Source organism: Littorina saxatilis, linkage group LG3 (assembly GCF_037325665.1).
Source record: "Littorina saxatilis isolate snail1 linkage group LG3, US_GU_Lsax_2.0, whole genome shotgun sequence".
In the NCBI taxonomy this organism is placed as follows: domain Eukaryota; kingdom Metazoa; phylum Mollusca; class Gastropoda; order Littorinimorpha; family Littorinidae; genus Littorina; species Littorina saxatilis.
Genome location: NC_090247.1, coordinates 21,723,394 through 21,731,793, shown reverse-complemented (window position 1 = coordinate 21,731,793; position 8,400 = coordinate 21,723,394). Strand labels below are relative to the sequence as shown.

General features: G+C 43.5%; 1 protein-coding gene across 1 annotated transcript in view; it reads right to left on the bottom strand.

Annotated features, from left to right (window-relative positions):
• Positions 1-5,367: 5,367 nt before the first annotated feature.
• The window catches only part of LOC138961867 (zinc finger-containing ubiquitin peptidase 1-like), a 467,703-nt gene continuing 464,670 nt past the window's right edge, over positions 5,368-8,400 (bottom strand). The window contains exon 10 of the transcript XR_011454331.1: positions 5,368-5,706. The gene's annotated coding sequence lies outside the window, so the exon portion shown is untranslated. The remainder of the gene's footprint in view (positions 5,707-8,400) is intronic.

Sequence of the window (8,400 nt, the reverse complement as noted above, 5' to 3'; positions counted from 1 at the left end):
GCCCATCACATTCACTTTCGATTCAAAGTGCCCCCCCCCCCTTACAAAGCAACTGATCCGCCCCTGCACTCACACACACACGCACGTACTGCCGCATACAAAAACGCACACACACGCACGCACTGGCACACAAACACACGCACGCACACACACAAACACACACACTCACACACACACATACGCACGCACTCACGCACACACGCACATACACACACACACACACGCACACACACAATAGTCGGAATCAATGAGTAATGTAATCATTGTGATTGTCTGCTTGCCTTAACTGACGTCATATGCTGCTCGATAAAATGCGTCCTTCATTTCAGGAAGTAATCATCCTGCACCATTAATTTAGGTCAGTCTCGCTATCTATATCTATACCGAGAGGCATAAATTCCGCAAACTGAACTTTAAAAAATCACAAAAAATCAACTCAGTGGTGAATGTTTTCAATGTTTGAATATTTTATCTATTGGCCATTTTAGTGTTTATAAACCTTCGCTTTATTGATTTTGAATAAAACATCATGAAATGACAATTTTTTTTTAAAAGTGACTGAGTCCAAGCGCAATGATTTCGGAAAACGTTCAGTGTTCATCACGTTCAATGCTTTGGCCAGCTCTAAGCATCCCAATCGCTTGCTGTCTCTCTCCTTCATCAAGTCGTGGCATGATTGCGATATCTGATACAGCCAAACAGCCAGTTGCATTTTATAGGGCCATACACTATCTTTTTTACGTTATTGTCTCCCGTTCAGCCCATTGTCTTTATTAGCACAGTGAGCTGTGGCTGGATCAGCAATACTGCAAATCGCACGCTGACAGCGTTAAACATTTGCTCCGACACTCAAGATGTCAACTACAAATTACAGGTTCAATCTGATTTTCGTTTGAGAGCAAAATCGTTCAATGCACTATTTGCAGAATTTATGCCTTTCAGTATATATACGGCTTGTGTGTGTCTGTCTGTGTGTTCACGATTCACGGCCAAAGTTCTCGATGGATCTGCTTCAAATTTGGTGGGCATATTCAGGTAGACCCCGGACACAATCGTGGAAAATTTTGAACACGTGCGTGCTCTCAGCGCGCAGCGCTGAACCGATTTTGGTTTTTCTGTACATCCATTCCCAGTAACTCTTCCTTATCTTCTCCAGTGTTTTGCGCGTTTATCTCCCTTCCTTCGTACGGTGCGCTCTACTTCTTCCCGGCGAAGCCGTACCCGGCGAAGCGGGTATTCATCTAGTCGAAGATAAATGATCCGGCGTGGTGTTTGTTTAACACGAGAAGAAGTCGTTGAAATAAGTCATCTTTAAGTTTATGTTTCTGCATTGCCGCTTCAGAGCAGATTGAAGAAAAATCTAAAAAAAACTTGATCACTGTGCATCAGTGTTACTTTTGTACGGACCCTGCGTGCATGGGCAAACGAACTGCCATCATAATGTCAAATTTCGGACCGTGATTATGCCAACAAGGAAGGTTTTTTGTATAGCTGCTTCATAGCGAGCCGACTGATTGTCATTGTACTGATTGTCATTGGTCTTTCAAATTGCACTGACCTGATTTTCGTGCGCAAAAAGGGGTTTCTGAAGCCCCCCACTTCCTATGCATGTACCCTTTTTCTCAAGTAGAGACCCAATATACCTCTTTCAAATGCTAAATTTCGACAGCATTTGGGGAGTACGTCCCCCCCCCCCCCCCCCCTTGCCAACTGCCTGATCAGTATTGGCAGTCCCTCCCTCGGGTACACTAGGTCTAGCCTTAGCTGAATTGATTGTCAGTGCTTCGATGTCAGTCTTCCAAATCGTCACCTTATCTTCCCGGGCCACACAGCGGCGAAGAGTGGCAGTTATTCAAACAAACAGCTGTGCAACGGATCTGACGCCAGAAAAAAACCTTTCAGGGTGCCTCATTGCTGCTTCGGTTAGTCCGTCAAACGGTTGACCTGACCTTTGTGTAAAAAGCGACAAAGAACGACCACAAATAAACCATGGAGGCAGTCAGTCGTACGGCAGCTCTGAAACTTTTGGTAACGAATCTTTCAGCCGCGGCTTCAGAGAAAAAGAAGGACTTGTGTTGTTTAAATAAAATAACTAAAAAATGAAAATAAATAAAAGTCTTCTAAACCGGTGACACTGACGCGCCACAAACTGTAAAGAACGGTCACAATGGCACTTGGCAGTTAATCACACTAACAGCCGCGCCTGCGGCGGCTCTGATATTTGAGCTGTGCCAATTAATTATTAATTGAGTTTTGCTGCAGTGCTGCTTCCGAAGTAAGACACGATTCACCTCGCAACAAATGACAGCCTGGTTGAAATGTACGTCCTATTAGGACCAATTCTTCTTCTTCTTTGTTCATGGGCTGTAACTCCAACGGTCTTTCGCGGTGAAAAAAATGACAGTTCGTCAAGTCACCGTGACGGTTACGAAACGGAATTTACGAAAGTGCAGATGGATACAAACAGTGGCTGGTCCAGTGTATGACCGTTTTTACCCCGCGATTCAGGCAGCCATACGCCGCTGCATTTGAGTCGGTTTCGTCGAAGTTTTCTGCTTTTGTTTTTGCATCGATAAAGTACTTTAGCGCTTCGACAAGCAAGATGGAGGATGATGAGTTTGAAACTTTCTTTCGAGTTGTTTCTTGACAACAAAAAGTATGCGGAATTGGAACGAATTACCGAGGAAGATCTTCGCAATGAACTGTGTATCGCGGTGAAAAAAATGACAGTTCGTCAAGTCACAGTGACGGTTACGAAACGGAATTTACGAAAGTGCAGATGGATACAAACAGTGGCTGGTCCAGTGTATGACCGTTTTTACCCCGCGATTCAGGCAGCCATACGCCGCTTTCGGGAGAATAATGATTGGCATATAATTTATTGCAATGCACAATTCTGACCTGAGCTGCGCGGAGAACGACAAAGAACGGACACAATGGCAGTTATTCAAACAGACAGCCGTGTTCTATAGCCATGACGCTTGAAGATGCCAACGGTGGCAGAAGCAGAGAGACATCGATCGCTTTGTGCCAGCGGTAGCGATTATTATGGGGGCCGGGAGGCCCCCATTCTATACGGATAGTTTCGAGGTTGACCATGGGCAGCGCCATCTTGTTGTGAAATACGTCATCAGTTTGTGTACACAGGAAGTTGTGACATCCGTCACCCTATGGGAGGGGTGAAGGCAACATTGTTCATCACTGAGTTTGTGTAACACAGGAAGTTGTGACATACGTCACCCTATGGGAGGGGTGACGGCAAAATTGTTCAACAAAAACATCATTGGTCGAACTGTGCAGGGTCAACCGCAACAAACTCAATCCATTCATACTTTGCTGTATTTGAGTGACTTATATACCGACCTTTTTATTTCTTATTTTTAGCACTGGTGTAGAAAAAATCATGAACTAAAATGTTATTTATTTTCTAATGTAACATTTGTTTTACAAATGTGACCATGGTCTTTCAAACATACAGTGACATTAAACATTGTTATGTAAAAAAAAATAAAAAATAAAAAGAGCTTTTGTGCACAAATCAGAAAATACATTGTACATTTTACCTACAGGCCAAACCGTGAGGGGGGGGGGGGGGGGGATTTCTTGAATTAGCTGAGGGCGGTGAACATAATTATGTCACATCGTTGTTTGCCGTTGTCATGAGAACAGTTACTTTTGTTTTGTTTCGTTTTTTCCTCCACATTTTTGCATTTTCACAACAGGCTTTTCTGTTTCATCTCTCATACCTGGTGTCAATTGGAGAAAAAAAAACCGGAACAAAACAGAAGTAACTTATCTCGTGAGAACGGTAGTGCACTAGGTTTGAGACAAAAACACGACAGTACCTTATCTCTTTCAACCCGTATGGGGCCCTTTAACATGTGACAGACTGACAAATGCACCGAACCCATTTGGTTCTTCGAGAGAAATTTTCCGTGAAAACCTTTCTGTGCCTCACGGTCAGCTCAGGGTCAGTGTCATAAGAGCCGGCCATACCGGAAGGGATATAAGACCGTTTTCAGCGGATTTTCACACTGCTAAAACCTGACTTTCTTGCAGTTGCTTTGTCTGCAATGCCTTAGAACTCTACAAATAGTTAAGTTTTTCGCGTTTGTGTTGTAATTTGCAACCAAACATCGTACATTGTAAAGTTAATCGACTTTGCTGCAATTTGTAAACACTAATATAAATCCCATGCCGTTTTCAAATACAGCGTTTTGCTATTCACTTCAATATCAATCAATCAATATGAGGCTTATATCGCGCGTATTCCGTGGGTACAGTTCTAAGCGCAGGGATTTATTTTTTTATTTTTTTATTTTAATTTTATGCAATTTATATCGCACACATATTCAAGGCGCAGGGATTTATTTATGCCGTGTGAGATGGAATTTTTTTTACACAATACATCACGCATTCACATCGGCTAGCAGATCGCAGCCATTTCGGCGCATATCCTACTTTTCAATAACAATCAAGAAATAACGAAGTCTTTTAACCACAATTTCCTAGATATTTACACTTTTCATTTTGTTTCAATTCACACCACAAAACATACACTTCGCCTTTTGCTGTTCAGTCTCAAGTCTAAATAATAATAGTATAAATCATAACTAATTTTCTTCACACCATCATAGACATAATGTTGCCTCACATGTTCTTTGTACGATCGTTGGTTTTCACAATAAATATTACATTACTGTACTTGTCTTCTTTTTCTTTAACAATGTCTTTCCAAAAACAAAACTCAAAGACCACACAAGCTATTGCAACCTACTCCTATCTCTCGTCTCTCTTCCTGGGTACAACGGTACCTATATGGGGGCCCGGTAGCTCAGTTGGTAGAGCACTGGACTTGTGATCGAAAGGTCGCAGGTTCGAATTCGGGCCGGGACGGACACGGGTCAACTTTATGTGCAGACCCAGAGACGGAAGCCATGTCCCACCCCCGTGTCATCACAATGGCACGTAAAAGACCTTGGTCATTCTGCCATAAGTGCAGGTGGCTGAATACACCTAAACACGCAGACACCTGGGTAGCGCGACTCCGTTGCTGCTAGCTTTCCACTGGGAGGAAGCGACCCGAATTTCCCAGCGATGGGACAATAAAGTAATGAAATGAAATGAAATGAAAAATGAAATGAAAATATAAGACTTACATTCAAATGCTTACATTTTCATGCTACCCACATTGTCAAAATACCAATAATTATTCAAAACAAATGTTAAAGGCACAGTGCAGCTCACAGCCTTCGTTTTGCGTTTTTATTGCAGCTCAGTTTATTTACAGTTCAAAAATCCTCCTATGGTAGTAAAACACACCCAAAACTACCCAACGACGACATCTGTGAAGCTCGACAGTAAATTAACCTAGTTATTACGTGGTGTTTGGTCGGAGTTCGATTCAACTGAGTGATTCCGGCCTCCATTTTGTTTTACACAAACTCATGATGACGTCTGACATAGTTTGCTAGTGACGTGTCTTTTTGTGCATGATGTGGTGATCTACCTGATCTAAATTTAGATCCAAAAATAGGTCAAGACCAGCCGGGTCCGAGTACGAAATTAATTCGTAAAAAAAATCGCAGTTCTTGACTCTTTGGGTGCAAGTCAATGAAACTTGGTAGTTCTTCTAACGGATAGCTGCCTGAGGTATGACTAAAAGCCCCAGGGGCTCCGTGCACCTGGATTTGACAAGTTCAGTACCTACTACCTAACTTCATTTCAGACCCACACCCATTATTATACACACATTTCACATTTAAACCATTAGTCGGCCCCCTGTCGATATTTATCGACTAAGTTCCTTGTCGTAACTGTTAATGCCCTTCTGTCTGGGTTAAAGCCACCCTGCCCTACTTATATGCATAGGCTGGTATTGATGCGGAAAGTGGTGTGGGTGTGGGCCGCAGGGAATCGCGAGGACTTTAAAAGCCCTAGCTGAATTGATTGTCAGCCCTTCCCAAGAAAACAGTTCTAATTCTGCGCATTAGTTCAGGTCTGCCCAGGCTTTTACGTGGGAAATATCCCCTCCCTCATTCATTTGGACACATATTATCTTCTTCTTCTTCTTCTGCGTTCGTGGGCTGAAACTCCCACATACACTCGTGTTTTGCGCGAGTGGAATTTTACGTGTATGACCGTTTTTACCCCGCCATTTAGGCAGCCATACGCCGCTTTCGGGGGATGCATGCTGGATATGTTCGTGTTTCTATAACCCACTGAACTCTGACATGGTTTACAGGATCTTTTCCGTGCGCACTTGGTCTTGTGCTTGCGTGTACACACGAAGGGGGATAAGCCACTAGCAGGTCTGCACATAAGTTGACCTGGGAGATCGGAAAAATCTCCACACTTAACCCACCAGGCGGCCGCGGCCGGGATTCGAACCCTCGACCTTCCGATTAAGAGGCCGACGTCTTACCACCCCGCCACAGCGCCCGTCGGACACATATCAAAAGTCAACATCTTGATGCTTCTTGTGTACACTGGAATTTTGTTCATTCATGAAATGTGCAGCTTGGCACTAGTGCCGGTTAAGAAATTAATTCAAGCAAAACATTCCCACCGTTGACAGAAAGCAGGCTATATATTATAAGATGTTTGGTGGCTTGTTGACAGACTAGCTTTTGTGTTGGTCCAAGGGGACCATATCGTCTTTTGTTTCATCTTTATCGACCAAGGCAGAAGGCCGCGGTTGATAAATATGAGACAAAAGGCGATATGCTCCCCGAGGACCAACAACAAAATGCTGGTCTGACGACAAGCCACCAAACATCGTTTTTGTCATCATTTTGGTTGTGCAACAAAATGCACAATAACCCACAAGGAGACGAATTTTTAGAATCCAACTCCGGGCCACAAATCATTGTCACAGTGTCACACAGTAGCTCGAGATAACACGTCAACCTTGTATGTGACGTCAAACGAAGCTTGTTGACGCTTTTCTTCCAGTCTGAAAATGTACAGAGCTGCGATCATACGTGTGAGTTCAGTAAGTGTTGAGCATATTTCTTTTCTTTTTAAGTGTTTATGACTTTTCGTTGTGGATTTTGCGATTACAGAGATAAGTTGCAAATTGACCATGAGTCGCCGCGGTAATTATCAACATTGATTGGGTCTTTAAGAGTGAATGCTTACAATCGTTGTCCTCGGAAACACAAATCCAAAACCGCGATGGTTTCACACATCAAACATTCAGCCTGATTGGCTTTTACTTTGACAATCCACGTTTCAAACCTGAAAGCTCAAACCCATTCACCACCTCGATTTATTGCATGGGGAACATGAGATTTATTTCCCAGGTGTTTGTGAATGAAAACTCGTGAAAATGATGACAAAGGTTGTTGTTGCTTTGTGTATGTGTCCAAGTGGAGGGATGGTCTAATCCCATGCAAAAGCCGGGCCGGTGTAACACGAAATTTTTACTCCACGAAAAATTTACTCCGGAGTAAATATTTCGTACGAAATTCTTACTCCGAGTACACTTTTCGTACGAGAAAAGAACTCCCCAAGGCACGAAAAAATTACTCCCTCCACGAAATTTGTACTCCCCATTTTTTTTACTTCCAGTAAAAATCTCGTACGCAAAAATGGGATGCGGGCGAAGGGATAATGCCAATAAGTGATCTCGCGCACACGAATGTCGCGCTACCCTCCTTCCACGCCTTCCACCACCAAGACTAACAGGGGACAAGGGAGTAAAAATTTCGTACACCTGGCATGGGAAGTTAAATTGCTCGTGTTGGGGTGAAGTAATTTATTCGTCAGGGGAGTAACATTTTTGTACGAAATGTTTACTCGGAACTCACCTGTCTTGGGGAGTAATTTTCTCGTGCAATGGGGGAGTGCTTTTTTCGTAAAGGGAGTAACTTTTTCGTACGAAATGTTTACTCCGGAGTAAAAATCTCGTGGGAGTAATTTTCTCGTGTTACACCGGGCCAGATCTGAGATGGTGAGCCAAGTCCTTTTCACAGGAAGGACTCTGCCGTTGTATTCACCTCTCCCTTTCGCTCGTGTTTGTGTTCAAGAACTAATGTGTTAGATTGAGAGTTGATAAGGGCGGGGATGTAGCTCAGTCGGTAGCGCGCTGGATTTGTATCCAGTTGGCCGCTGTCAGCGTGAGTTCGTCCCCACGTTCGGCGAGAGATTTATTTCTCAGAGTCAACTTTGTGTGCAGACTCTCCTCGGTGTCCGAACACCCCCGTGTGTACACGCAAGCACAAGACCAAGTACGCACGAAAAAGATCCTGTAATCCATGTCAGAGTTCGGTGGGTTATAGAAACACGAAAATACCCAGCATGCTTCCTCCGAAAACGGCGTATGGCTGCCTAAATGGCGGGGTAAAAAACGGTCATACACGTAAAATTCCACTCGTGCAAAAAAAACCACGAGTGTAC